This window comes from Mustela erminea, chromosome X (genome assembly GCF_009829155.1).
Source record: "Mustela erminea isolate mMusErm1 chromosome X, mMusErm1.Pri, whole genome shotgun sequence".
NCBI lineage: Eukaryota > Metazoa > Chordata > Mammalia > Carnivora > Mustelidae > Mustela > Mustela erminea.
The window spans coordinates 99794418-99809165 of record NC_045635.1 but is presented as its reverse complement, the minus strand read 5'-3'; positions in this window follow the sequence as shown (position 1 = coordinate 99809165).

The window sequence follows — 14748 nt, the reverse complement described above, 5'->3', positions numbered from 1 at the left end:
TGGTGGCTCGATTGGTTGAGCGACTGCCTTTGGCTCAGGTCATGGTCCTGGAGTCCCAGGATCCATCTCCCTGCTCAGCTGGGAGTCTGCTTCTCCCTCTGATCTTAACCCTCCTATGTTCGCTTGCTCTTTCATTCTCAAATAAATGAAATCTTTTTTTTTTAAGATTTTATTTATTTGACAGAGATCACAAGCAGGCAGAGAGAGCAGGGGAGGCAGGCTCCCCACTGAGCAGAGAGCCCGATGCGGGGCTCGATCCCAGGACCCTGGGATCATGACCCGAGCTGAAGGCAAAGGCTTAACCCACTGAGCCACCCAGGCGCCCCAAATAAGTGAAATCTTAAAAAAAAAAGTATGTGAAAGGATTTTTACTCAAAACGTCGAGCCTCTGCACCAACAAATGAAATTTGACCTACATGTTCACATTTTGCCGATGTAGAGTCAAATTCCTATACCTCACAGAATAAAGCTGGAATGCCATGAACAAATGGTGGTGTAGGAGTGGAAGAACTTGGGTGAATTCAACAAAAAGTTACATTGCATTACATAATGTGCAGTTAATAGTTCAGTGATAATCTGTCTATGGTAATGTGAACAAAATAGGTATTCTGAGTCAAGTGACCTTTCAGTCCAACACTTCTTGATCTTTACCATGGAGAGAAAATAACCAGTTCCATTGCATGCACCTGTTAAAAAGGTACCCATTCTAGCCCTACCATAAAATGAGTAACTCCTAGAGAAGTAACCATAAGCCACAGGCAACTTAATACTTCACATGGTCCCAGGTTTCTGTATACAGGCCTGTCGTACAGGGAAATTGGGTGAGGAATGGAAGTTAGCAGCCTTACCCTTCACTTGTTCTAAGTGGATGCATTGGAAAGTAATAAATAGCCTCATAAAATTAATAGCAATAAACTACCTGTCCAAGGTGAATATATATAATTTTTTTTTAAGTGTAGGCAGGGTTCCTAGAAATCCCATTAAGGAAAAAATCAAGTATCTCGTATAAAAAAGCACTCAAGTTGTCCTGCATGTAAAAATCTCTTAATTTGGGTGCATTTTAAAATCCAGAATGATGCCTACTGCTCAAATACATGAGAGTATAAAAGCACACCAACAAAACACACACCAGCAACAAAAGGAATGGTTTCCAGCGATAGGGAAATGAGGGTGAGAAATTAAGGGAGCCCCACATACTACCAGTTACAGAACTGCCTTTTGCAACATGAAGTTATACGCACATGGAATGAGACTAATGTGAGGAAATGTGAGAGCTGTAGGATGACGCTTTGAACTTGAACGGCTGTTAGAGTTTCTTAATTCAGGAACCTGGCTTCAGTGCTTGATGACATAGGAAGCAACTTCCCCAAACAGGCAGTCGGTTTGACTTATTAGATACTAGAGGGAAAAAAAGCATTTGAAAAAATTACTTCTATCAATGAGCACAGAGGAACAACATTAAAAAAGAAACATAAAATACAGGGAACATAGGAGCTGAGGTCCCCAAGCTACCGAAAGACAGAATCAGTCTTCTTCACATTAGAATTAAAAAAAAAAAATCAGTATGGGGCACCTGGGTGGCTCAGTGGGTTAAAGCCTCTGCCTTCAGCTCAGGTCATGATCTCAGGGTCCTGGGATCGAGCCCCGCATTGGGCTTTCTGCTTAGCGGAGAGCCTGCTTCCTCTCTGTCTCTGCCTGCCTCTCTGCCTACTTGTGATCAATATCTCTCTGTCAAATAAATAAACAAAATCTTTAAAAAAAATAGGTAAAGGGAACACTAACTGGGCTCCGCACAGCTGGTTAAATATGGCAATGGCAACCACTTGGAACGGAAAAGATCTGGTCCTCTCAGTTCTGAGAAAGTGCTCTGACATCCATTTCTGCAGAGACAAATAGCAAAAGCACATAATTTCATGAGCAAAGGCCCCTTTAAGACAAACCTCTGACAAACCAAAGTTTATATTAACAATCAAACTACTGCTTTAGTAACATTTTAAGCTTGCGATTTTATTTTTCTCATGCCTACTGGAGGTCTCTGGTTCAGAGGTACATATGCTTTAAACTAGCCTGATTTACAAGTCCCTGCGGCATCTTTACTCCAAGGACATTCGGACAGAGGTTTTATAGTGTTATAATCGTTCCATCTTCTGAGAGTTTTTGATCTGGAGCATGTGTTTTTGTATTTCTGCCACTTGCTACAGGTGCTAAGCTCACTTCATTAGAAGGGATAAAACCATTCTGTCCAGACTCAGAATTAAGTTCTGTTTATGTTAATGATTCGAGGCTCTCAGTATTAGGAACTGCTTTAGGAATCTGCTGCAGCACTCTGTTACCTTCAATAATGTCATTCTCATCACTGTCCCCATCCTCGGGCTCAAAGCTCGGTTCTGCCTGCTGGGGTAGCCCAGGAGGCTGTTCTCTGTGGATGGGCCAGAGCTGCCGAAGTCTGACTGTTCGGAACAACAGTATTCCTCTCGTTTGCGGGTCTCACGGGTATGACGAGGTTGTGGCTGTTGGCAATCATCATGTCTGTTACTTGATCAAGACTCTAGCCTGGGGGCACCTGGGTGGCTCAGTGGGTTAAGCCGCTGCCTTCGGCTCAGGTCAAGATCTCAGGGTCCTGGGATCGAGTCCCGCATCAGGCTCTCTGCTCAGCAGGGAGCCTGCTTCCTCCTCTCTCTCTCTCTGCCTGCCTCTCTGCCTACTTGTGATCTCTCTCTGTCAAATAAATAAATAAAAATCTTTAAAAAAAAAATTTAAAAAAAAAAAGACTCTAGCCTGAAACTTCTATGCTGTTAACTTCTAAAACTTCATCATTAACAGCTTATAGTCTTTTTTTTTAAGATTTTATTTATTTATTTGATAGACCAAAATCACAAGTAAGCAGAGAGGCAGGCTCCCTGCTGAGCAGAGAGCCCGATGTGGGGCTCGATCCCAAGATCCTGAGATCATGACCTGAGCCGAAGGCAGAGGCTTAACCCTCTGAGCCACCCAGGTGCCCAACAGCTAATAGTCTTGTGCTTTGAGCCAGATGTAGTCTGGATATTAAAGATCCCTGGGACTTCTCTAAGCCATGCCATGCGACCGTGACACTGGAGCCATCCGGATGTAGAATCCCAAGGGCTTCTCAGTGCCCTGTTTGTAAAGACGAACCCTACAATGTGTTCCTTGGAGAATATCCACACCTGTAATAGAAGACACAGGTCTGAAGTCTTGGGGCATACCAATGACTATATGTGGTTTTTTTCTGTGGTTGTCAGGATGCAGTAGATTGGTTAAAACATTATTCATCAGGACGCCTGGGTGGCTCAGTTGGTTAAGCAGCTGCCTTTGGCCTGGGCCCTGATCTCAGGGTCCTGGGATCAAGTCCCACACCGGGCTCCTTGCTCAGCAGGGAGCCTGCTTCTCCCTCTGCCTGCTGTCCCCCGCGCTTGTGTGCATGCTCTCTTTCTGACAAATACATAAATAAAATCGTAAAAAACAAAAACCACATTATTCTTTATTAGTTTGCCTGTGTCAAAGGCACTGTAGTCTGCTTCTTAATATTTTTGTATAAAAATCCTGAGCAGTGAATTGGCCATTGAGACAGTTTTGTGATAATTATCATCATTATTTCTAGGTAATAAGTCTCCATGGATGCCTGCACAGCCTACTAAAACGTCAACATTGGGTATCTTTTTTTTCCAAAAGAGTTTAAGACTTTATTTATTTATTTATTTATTTGTCAGAGAGAGAGAGAGAGAGAGAACTCAAGTGCACAAGCAGGCAGAGCAGCAGGCAGAGGTGGAGAGAGAAGCAGGCTCCCTGCCAAGCAAGGAGCCTGATGAGGGACGCGGTCCCAGGACGCTGGGATCATGACCTGAGCTGAAGGCAGCAGCTTAACCAACTGAGCCACCCAGGCATCCCTAACATTGGGTATCTTATGAAAATGTTGTAGTATCTTAAAAAAAAAAAAAAAGAAAATGTTGTAGTAACCTGTAAAACTCAAATTCTCCAGGTTTTTTTTTTTTTTTATCTTTCCAGTGAAAACTGATGAAATTCAGCTCCAGACTTGCCCTTCACCTCCATGGAGCCCAGGCAGCTGCTGCCCGGCCCTAGCCGGTGGCAGTGGTTCATGCTGAGGCCTGGCCACCCCTTGTGACCGCAGAGAGCAGGGAGCGAGTGTGCGGCTGGTGGGCTGGGGACATGTCACCCCACGTGCCGGGACCGAGGGGTGGACTAATGCCAGTCTTTTTTTTTTAGATTTTATTTATTTATTTGACATAGACAGCGAGAGAGGGAACAGAAGCAGAGGGAGTCAGAGAGGGAGAAGCAGGCTTCCCGCCGAGCAGGGAGCCCGACGGAGGGCTCAATTCCAGGACCCCAGGATCATGACTCCAGCCAAAGGCAGATGCCCCACAACTGGGCCACCCAGGCGCCCCTATGGGTCTTCAAAGCAAGTAGGAATCCTCTGAATGGGGGGTTATCAAACTGGTCTGTCTGGTCTTGCAGAGCCTGTGAACTAAATTTCTGCATCTTTAAATGGTTGAGAGAAATCCAAAGACCATTTTGGCATTTACTAGATCTAGATTTACTGGGCGTTTATGTGTCAAGCACTGTTCTAGGTACCTGGGAGAAGCTGGTAGATAGACCCCTGTATGTCAGGCTGGTAACAGACCACTACGGAAGCCAGAACAAACATCTGGGAAAGGTGGGAAGGGAAACAATTTTCCTAAGTATGTGTGGAATGAAGGTGAAACTATAGCAAGAGAAAGTGGGGAATCAAGTTTGGGGGCAATCCTATATCTGGTTTGTAGGGACCCCGTAGCGGAGGCAACGAGTGGTAGGCGTGGCATGGCACAGGGCTCCCCAGCCTAGCACCCCGTTAGCAGGCTCTGATGACCATAACCCTTAAGGACCAGTGATGACCAGAAATTGGAAGAGTGAGCTACGTATACCAACTCACCAACCTAGGAACCTGGAAGCTGTGGCTGTGTGGATGGCAGTAAGCGTCAGCCTGCGACAAGTGTCCACAGGGCCAAAGTGGAGGGTCTTGGTCTGATCGGCAGTCGTGCATGTGATGTTTTGGAATATTAAAAATACCTTCGCTTCAGGGTGCCTGGGTGGCGCAGTGGGTTAAAGCCTCTGCCTTCGGCTCAGGTCATGATTCCAGGGTCCTGGGAGCCTGCTTCCCCCTCTCTCTCTGCCTGCCTCTCTGCAAACTTGTGATCTCTGTCTGTCAAATAAATAAATAAAATCTTTAAAAAAAAATACCTTCGCCTCACTCTTCAGAGGAGGCTGGGACAGGGCAAAGGTGGCAGTGATGCGGAGGGAGCTTCCCTACGGACCTTACGTAGCTAGTGTTGGAAATGAGAGGGGGAAATGGTGCGGACAGGAGGGTAGGCTGCTTGTGCAAAACGGGTTACTGTTGAGCCTGGGAGGTGGCTCTGGTTCCCGCGGCCTCTCCCTAGCTCGTCCACCTGCCCGTGTTCCATTTCCCAGATGGGAGGGATGAGATCGGCTCCTGAGGAGGAATACTGGGAGCTTGAGACATTTAAGATCCACACTGACAAACCGCAAGGGGTAGGGTGCTCGAATTTTGTGGGGTTGACCCAGCGTTGCTGCTGCCTACCCCTCCCCAGAGCTGGGATCCGAACCTGCCCTTCCTTTGCTGGCTGTAAGCCTCAAGAAAACAAGAGGGCTGGGGAGTGAGCAGAATTGAAGTTTCCGGGTGCATCCGTCCCCCGCTGATGTGAGTGACAGTGCTGGGTAAAGCTAAGGAAAAGAGCCCGTTAGGGGGCAGATGGTCAAGGGAGAAGTCAGGTCGGGGCTCGGTGTCCGCCTCTAGATCGATGCCACTTCCCTTCCAGTTCCAGGATTCTGATTTGGAGTACGTGAACCCCTCAAGGGCAACATGGGAGTGACAGTCCTGGGTCCTGCACCCAGCTCCCTCCCTGGGCCAGCTGTGCAAACTTGATCTCCTAAGAGCCTTACCCAGGGGCGCCTGGGTGGCTCAGTGAAGTGTCTTCCCTGGGCTCGGGTTATGATCTCAGGGTCTGGGATCGAGTCCCGCATCGGGCTCCCTGCTTGGCGGGAAGCCTGCTTCTCCCTCTCCTGCTTCCCCCTCTTGTATTCCCCCTCTCACCGTCTCTCTCTCTCTCTCTGTCAAATAAATAAATAAAACCTTTAATAAAATAAAAAGAGAGAGACTTAGGGGCGCCTGGGTGGCTCAGTGGATTAAGCCGCTGCCTTCGGCTCAGGTCATGATCTCAGTGTCCTGGGATCAAGCCCCACACCAGGCTCTTTGCTCAATGGGGAGCCTGCTTCTTTCTCTCTCTCTGCCTGACTCTCTGCCTACTTGTGATCTCTCTCTTTCTGTCAAATAAATAAATAAAATCTTAAAAAAAAAAAGAGAGAGAGACTTAGCCAAAATCATTCCTATGTTGGGTTTGTAAGGACTGAAAATGTCTATATAAGATCTGTTGTACCGAGTGTTCTCCCATTGTACCAGTCTGAGAAGGTTCTGCAACTCTCATTCCTGCCAGTCTAGCAGCTAAAATTTTGAGTGCTAGCTAGCACTCAGTGCTAGCTGCTGTTAGCAGGAATGGCAATGAGAACCAGATTGGACAGAGTGAAATGTTAACTGTTAACACTTCACCGGACCTCTTCTAGGCCAGGGACATGAACGTCCAGCCCCTGCCCGTGCAAAACCCTGAGGAGTGTTTGGGCAGCCAGAGCCCAGTGTGGCCTGAAAGAGTACTGCGGTGAGCACCGCATGCAGCTGTTAATGTGCCTGTGTCCCTCGTCCGTGCAGATCTGGAAAAGAGGGAGGGATGGTGGCAGACCCTCATCTAGGAGAACCGACTGGCCTGACCGAAATAAATGGTTTGACAGTTATTCTTCACTGGGAGCAATTCTGTGGCTTGCAGCCCTCCCTGCCCCTCCCAGGGGACATTTGACAATGTCTGACGTCTTGGCTTACGACAGTGGGAAGGAAGGTGCCACTGACAGGTCGTGGGTAGAGGCCCGGGATGCCGCTAAACATCCTTCCATATGGGGCGCATGGGTGGCTCAGTTGGTGAGGTGTCTGCCTTCAGCTCGGGTCACGGCCTTGGAGTCCTGGGATGGAGCCCCACATCGGGCTCCTTCCCTGGCGGGGAATTGGTTTCTCCCTTTCCATCTGCCCCCCCGCCATGTTTTCTCTCCTCTCTCTCTCTCTCTAATAAATAAATAAAATCTTTAAGACAGAAACATAAAAAACCATCCTTCAATGCACCGGGCATTCCTCCACAAAGAAGCAAAGAATTGTCTGACCCCAAATGTCAATAGTGGATGAGTCTGAGAAATCCTGGCTTAGAAGCATGGCAGCCAGCCACAGGGAGCTTTAGGAAACACAGGTACTGCTCAGCACACCACTCCCCTTTCCCACCACTTCACACTCCTTGTGGGGTCAAGTCTTAAAAGGGCCCCAAAGAAGCATGGCATGGCTCCTACCCCCTCTTCACTCTAAGCTGGATCCAGCCACCCTGGCCTCTTCGTCTCCCGGAGCCCCAAGCTCCACCCTGCCTCAGGGCCTTTGCGCATGCTATCCCCCCATAGGGAATGTTCTCCCTCTTCACTTGGTGAAACTCCCATTCGACCTTCGGGTCTCAGCCTACTTTCCACCTTCGCAGAGACACGTTTCCTGACCCCCCGCTCTCTCCCCTCTATCCAGCTGGGTCCTTCTCCTTAGTACCTCTGCAGTTGGCCTGTAGGTGTCCTTCAAACTGTCTCTGTGAAGAAAATGAGTGCAGTTCAGCCCTTCAACAGATGAATGGATAAGGAAGATGTGGTCCATATACACTATGGAGTAGTATGCCTCCATCAGAAAGGACGAATACCCAACTTTTGTAGCAACATGGACGGGACTGGAAGAGATTATGCTGAGTGAAATAAGCAGAGAGAGTCAATTATCATATGGTTTCACTTATTTGTGGAGCATAACAAAAAGCATGGAGGACAAAGGGTGTTAGAGAGGAGAAGGGAGTTGGGGTAAATTGGAAGGGGAGGTGAATCATGAGAGACTATGGACTCTGAAAAACAATCTGAGGGGTTTGAAGTGGCGGGGGTGGGGGTGGGAGGTCGGGGTACCAGGTGGTGGGTATTGGAGAGGGCACGGATTGCATGGAGCACTGGGTGTGGTGCAAAAATAATGATACTGTTATGCTGAAAATAAATAAATTTTTTAAAAAAATTAAAAAAAAAAGGTAGAGCCCTTAGTACAGAGTTTAGTACACAGTAGGAACTCAATAAATAATGTTTATTATTATGGAAACCACAAAAAAAATGAGTGCGGTTCATTCTCTGCCTCCCTCCCTAGACCGGACTCTACAAAGACAGGGGTGGATCTGCCCTGCTCTGCGGCAGATTGCTCTCACCCAACCCCACATTTGACACAAAGGAGGGGCTCTGGCAGTGTCCATCTGGAGCCAGCCAGTGGATGAAGGGGGGTAACAGGCATGGAAGGGAGCGAGAGCAGTACAAACTGGGGGCCTGAACACATAGACCAGGAGTCAGGGCGCCGTGACTTGCCTGGGGACTTGGGGAAGGCCTCAGCCAGGTTCCCAGGGGGACACACTGGGAGCCCAGCCCTCTCCCCCCAGCCCCTACCATGCACGCGCAGTGGGTAGGTGGCTGGAGTATGAGGCGCTAGCGAAAGGACCTGGAGAAGGGGGCCTGGCGGACATGGCACTGTTCATACCACTCACTGTCTGGGAGGAGGACCTCTTTTGCCGCAGCCACGGGCACCCGAAGCTTGGTCCTTGTCAAGACCACTTGAGGCTGCGCAGGGGAAGCTGCTGGAACAGCCAGAGGGACTTGGCTCTCACTCAGCCCGCCCTGAAATGCAACTGTTCTCTTGATCAATTTGAATGATTTAGATTCCAGCGGAGCGGATAATGCAGACTGTTTAGCGAGGCTCCAGAAAGACAGACATGCACAGAACAGTAGTGGGGAGGGAAATGTTGGAAAAGCAGACCCAGGAAGCAAAGACCCAGCTGCGCAGGCCAGACCCAAGTTAGTTCTGAGAAAAAGCAAAGAAAAAGGGAAAATTTTAAATTTAACACCTCCCCCATCCAACCAATCTGGAATTACAGGCTATTTTTAAAATTCTATTAAAATATTACATACAGGGCGTGCCTGCGTGGCTCAGTGGGTTAAAGCCTCTGCCTTTGGCTCAGGTCATGATCGCAGGGTCCTGGAATAGAGCCCCACATCGGGCTCTCTGCTCGGCGGAGAGCCTGCTTCCTCCCCCTCTTTCTGCCTGCCTCTCTGCCTACTTGTGATCTCTGTCTGTCAAAAAAAATAGGTGAAATCTTAAAATATATATATATATATTACATACAGGGGCACCTGGGTGGCTCAGTGGGTTAAAGCTTCTGCCTTTGGCTCAGGTCATGATCTTAGGGTCCTGGGATCGAGCCCTGCATCGGGCTCTCTGCTCGGCGGGGAGCCTGCTTCCTCCCCCTCTTTCTGCCTGCCTCTCTGCCTACTTGTGATCTCTGTCTGTCAAATAAATAGGTGAAATCTTTAAAAAATATATATTATATACAGGGGCGCCTGGTTGGCTCAGTTGGATGAGCATCTGCCTTTGGCTCAGGTCATGATCCCGGGGTCCTGGGATCAAGCCCCGAGTTGGGTTTCCTGCTCAGCTGGGAGTTTGCTTCTCCCTCTGCCCTTCCCCTGATGCTCATGATCTCTCTCTCTCTTAAAAAAAATAAATAAAATCTTAAATACACACACACACATATGTATATATCATACAAAAAGGTGCACATATCTATTATAAATGTATAGCTTGATGAATTTTCACAGGGTGAATTCAATGGTTCACCACCATCCAGGTCAGGCAACAGAACATGATCAGCATCCCAGAAGCCCGTCCTTGGGCCCCCTTGCAGGCACCCCCCCCCCAAATGTAACCACTGTCCCAACAGCTAACAGCAGAGGGTGGTGTTGCCTATGCTTGCATTTTATATGAATGCAATAATTACCTTTCTTTTGCTCATTCACCATCATATGAGATTTTGTTACTGTGTGCAGTTGTGGGTGATTCATTCTCATTGCTGTACAGTATATTAACCTTAAAAGTAAAGCTCAGGGGCGCCTGGGTGACTCAGTCGGTTAAGCGGCTGCCTTTGGCTGGGTTAAGCCTCTGCCTTCATGATCCCAGGGTCCTGGGATTGAGCCCCGCGTGGGGTTCCCTGCTCAGCGGGGAGCCTGCTTCTCCCTCTGCCCTTCCCCGGCTTGTGCACACCGTCCAAGTAAATAAATAAAGTCTTAAAAAACAAAGGAGGCTCTTTTGGAGAGGAAAGGAGAGTTGGGAGAGGCTGTTATAAACAAAAAAGTCCGTTGGAGGGAACTGGGAATTCAGAGTGTGGTGGTTTCTCATTGGCTGAACTATGCCAGCTGCTCATTGGCTTGGCAAGGAGAAAATCATTCTTCCTCCTCTTTGGGGGGTCGAGTGTGGGCTTCTTCCTGCTGTGGTCTGCAGGTGACTGTGACTGGTGGGTCATGGGAGCTCGCCTTTCTGGCCTCCTGACTCCATTTTATTCTGATTATTTTTATTTTTATTTTATTTATTTTTAAAAAGATTTTATTTGTTTATTTACAGAGAGAGACAAAGCCAAAGAGAGAACACAAGCAGGCTCTCCGCTGAGCAGGCCGCCCCATGCGGGGACTCGATCCCAGACCCCCGGATCATGACTTGGGCCCAAGGTAGAGGCTTAACGACTGAGCCACCCAGGCACCCCTATTCTGATTATTATTTTTTTTAATTGTGTATTTATTTTGAGAGAGAGAGCGAGGACAGGGCAGAGGGGAAAGGAGGGGGAGAGGGAGAGAGAATCAGAAGCAGACTCCATCCTGAGCGAAGAGCTCATGGTGGGCTCTACCTGGGGCTCAGTCCCCCCACGGGGAGATCATGCCTGAGCCGAAACCAAGAGTCAGCTTCTTCACCGGCTGAGCCAGCCAGGCGCCCCTCCTGACTCCATTTTATTTTATTTATTTATTTTTTAAAGATTTTTAAATTTATTTATTTGACAGACATAGATCACAAGTAGGCAGAGAGAGAGACAGAAGTAGGCTCCCCGCTGAGCAAAAAGCCCGATGCGGGGCTCGAACCCAGGACCCCGGGACCATGACCCCAGCTAAAGGCAGAGGCTCTAACCCACTGAACCACCCAGACACCCCCTGACTCCATTTCAAATGAGGTTTCCTTTTATCAGTTTTCACAAGTGTTCCAGCATGTGGAAAAAAAAAAAAACCAACAACCACAATTTATTTCCCCCATTTTCCTCTTGATAGGCATTTGGATAGTTTCCAGTTTGGGGCCTTTATAGAGCTGCTGTGAATATCTTGGTGCATATCTTTTGTTGAATATGTGTATGCATCTCATTATGCGTGATTTAATTTTCATTTTATATTTCTCAGGGTGTATAGACCTAACAAAAATATTTTTATAATGAGAAGGAAGCTAATTAAAATTTCTATGAGGAGCATGTGTTTATAATCAGAAAAAAAAATTCTTTTTAAAGAACAGGGAAAGTAAACAACTTTCGGGGTTCGAATGGAGCCATTCACATATGTAGCATTTTTTTTTTTTTGTAGTGGGGGCCTTAACACAAGCCTTCGAAGATGTTTTGTGGAACCCAAGGGCAGGGGACAACCAGGCTTCGAGAAGAACCAGAACCAGGGTGTTGCAAGCCATTAAGAAGCCAGGCAGGCTGTTCTCCCTCTGGGGCCTTTCTTTCAGCTTCTTTCTGAACGTCCACTTTGCTCTTGTCCCTCATGGCAGAACTGTTCCCCCCATTTCTCTTAGAACAAAGCCAAACGTGGCATCTACTGGGTCTCTCTAGGAATCTCTGAATCCCAACAACAAGATCACGAGACGGTGAGCCTGACTGGCCCAGTCAAGAATCAGTCAACTATGGGGCACCTGGGTGGCTCAGTGGGTTAAAGCCTCTGCCTTCGGCTCAGGTCATGATCTCAGGGTCCTGGGATCGAGCCCCGCATCGGGCTCTCTGCTCAGTGGGGAGCCTGCTTCCTCCTCTCTCTCTGCCTGCCTCTCTGCCTACTTGTGATCTCTATCAAATAAATAAATAAAATCTTTAAAAAAAAAAGAATCAGTCAACTATGGATGGAGGGCTGCATCCTGGGGAAGCACAACTGCCCAGTGGGTGGGCCAGTGCCTAGAGAGAGGGGACCTGCCCCAAGAGCATCCCCCAGCTCCAAGCTAGGAGCAAGACCCCTGTACACGAGTCCTGGTGTTGCTTCCAGCAATATCTTCCTTCTCTGGGCCTCTGTCCTCTTCCGGCTCCTTCTCTTCACCCAGGGCTTTCTACAGTTCTTCATGGTGAGTTCTGCTTAAGTTTGCGTTGCTGTGTGTATTTTCAGAAGTCCCCACGAATAGGGACGTGGGAAAGATGACATGTCAAGAAAACAAGAGGGACTCCTGAAGTAAATTAGACAAGCTTATGCGCTGTGGGATTTGAAGAAGACATACCCTTTTGACCTTAGACCAAATTCTTAGTTTGGGCCACAAGGCCAGTTGGAAGTTCAAGCTAGAATAAAATGTTACTTCTCTTCAGAGACTCGGGGATGAGTCCCGCATTCTTATCTGGAGCTGCTTATTCTGGAAGAGGCCCTCGTGGCCGCCGTATATGCCACAGCCTGGCATCTGAGTCCTCTGAAACACGTATTTGTTTGGTTGGTTTTGTTTTCTTTTTAAAGGTTGTATTTATTTATTTGACAGAGAAAGCATGCACAAGCAGGGGTGGGGTGTTGGGAAAGGGAGAAGCAGACTCCTGGTGGAGCCTGATGCAGGGTTCGATCCCAGGACCCTGGGATCATGACCTGAGCAGAAGGCAGACTCTTAACCGACTGAGCCACCCAGGCGCCCCTGAGACATGTATTTTGATGGGTTCCAAACAGCACATGATAGAGGAGACTTGTTAGATTGCTGTCAATTCATTATTGTGGTTGTGTTTGTAAACATGTTTTAAAAGATTTTATTTATTTATTTGAGAGAGAGAGAGCAGGAGCAGGGTGGGGCAGGGGCTGAGGGAGAGGGAGAAGCAGGCTCCCTGCCGAGCAAGAAGCCCAACACAGGACTCAGTCCCACGACCCCTGGGACAATGACCTGAGCCAAAGGCAGACGCTTAACGGACTGAGCCACCCAGGCGCTCCTTGTTTGAAAACATTTTAAAAAACACAGTAACCATAGGGGAAATTGCATGCAGGACATAGGGAAACCCTCTGTAATATTCTTGCAACTTCTCTGTAAATCTAAGGCTACTTGAAAATAAAACATTTGTCTAAAAATAGAATGAAATAGGGGCACCCAGCTGGCCCAGTCAGTAGAGCGTGCGACTCTTGATCTTGGGGGTTGTGAGTTCAAGCCCCTTGTTGAATCTAGAGATTACTTAAAAAACATCTTCACAAAAAACCATGCATTTTAAAGTGTGGTGCTCAAGGAAGCGTGCTGATGGGGAAGTGAGTTCCTGGTGTGTTTACAAATCCCCAAAAGCTGTTGAGGTCCACGGACGCTGTCTACACCATGAACACTTACCTTAAGGTTGTGTCCGCAAGGATTGTTTCCCCATTGGCTGACAGAGAAAAGGCACTATTTGCAGGCTGTCTGTGTCTGGTCTTAGTAGAAGCCTCTGTGTAGGTGTTTTGGTTAACTGTGTGGGAGCAGCGGAAGAATACAGAAAGCTCACGGAGCTTTGCAGCTGGACAGGTCTGGGTTCACATCATCTGCCTTTAGCCGGCCAGCTGGATGACTTAGGAGAGTTACTTAACCTTCCTGCGGACACGTGAAATGGGGGTTAACCATGTTGTGTTACAGACTTGCTGTGACAATTATGGTGTGTCAAAAATGCCTGTCTATTGTTGGGGCTTGGGAAATGGTAACAGCTTATCTTTAAGTTCTTGGAGTAAATCTGTAACCAATATTTTTTCTTCTCTTTCTCTTCTCTTCCCTTTTCTTCCTCTCCCTTCGCTTTTCTTTCTTCCTTTCCCTTTTCTTTCTTTCCCTCCCCTCCTCTCCCTTCCTCATCCCTTCCCCTTCCCTCCCCTCCCCTCCCTTGCTTCCTTCTTTATTTTTATTTTTTTAAAAGATTTTATTTATTTATTTGACACAGAGAGAGATCACAAGTAGGCAGAGAGGCAGGCAGGGGGGTGGGTGATGGTGGGAGCAGGCTGCTCGAGGAGCAGAGAGCCTGATGCGGGACTTGATTCCAGGACCCTGGGGTCATGACCTGAGCCGAAGGCAGAAGCCCACCCCACTGAGCCACCCAGGCGCCCCAACCTTCTTTATTTTTTGACTGCCTTGGGGAGGGGACAGACACTTTCCATCTTCGTAGGCAGTTAACAGAAAGCTCACACTGCTGCAGAGTCTTAGGAGCAAACTGAAAACTAAAAACTGAAAGTGAATGAATAATAAATAAGCTGCTATAAGACTCCCTAATTTATGGAAGGAGTGGAAGTCTGGAGCCCAGCATTATTAGGAAACAGTAAAGGGTCCCAAGAAGACGAGGATGTTCATCTCCAAATAGGAAATGTCAAGAATACCATTCACTCATGTAACAAATATTTATAGAACAGCTACACCTGTCAAGCAGTATGCTGCCTGCTGGGGACACAGTGGAGAATAGGCCCGGCATAGACACTGTACTGGGATCCCAGTTTAGTCCAGCAGATACACACACACACACACACATACACACACAC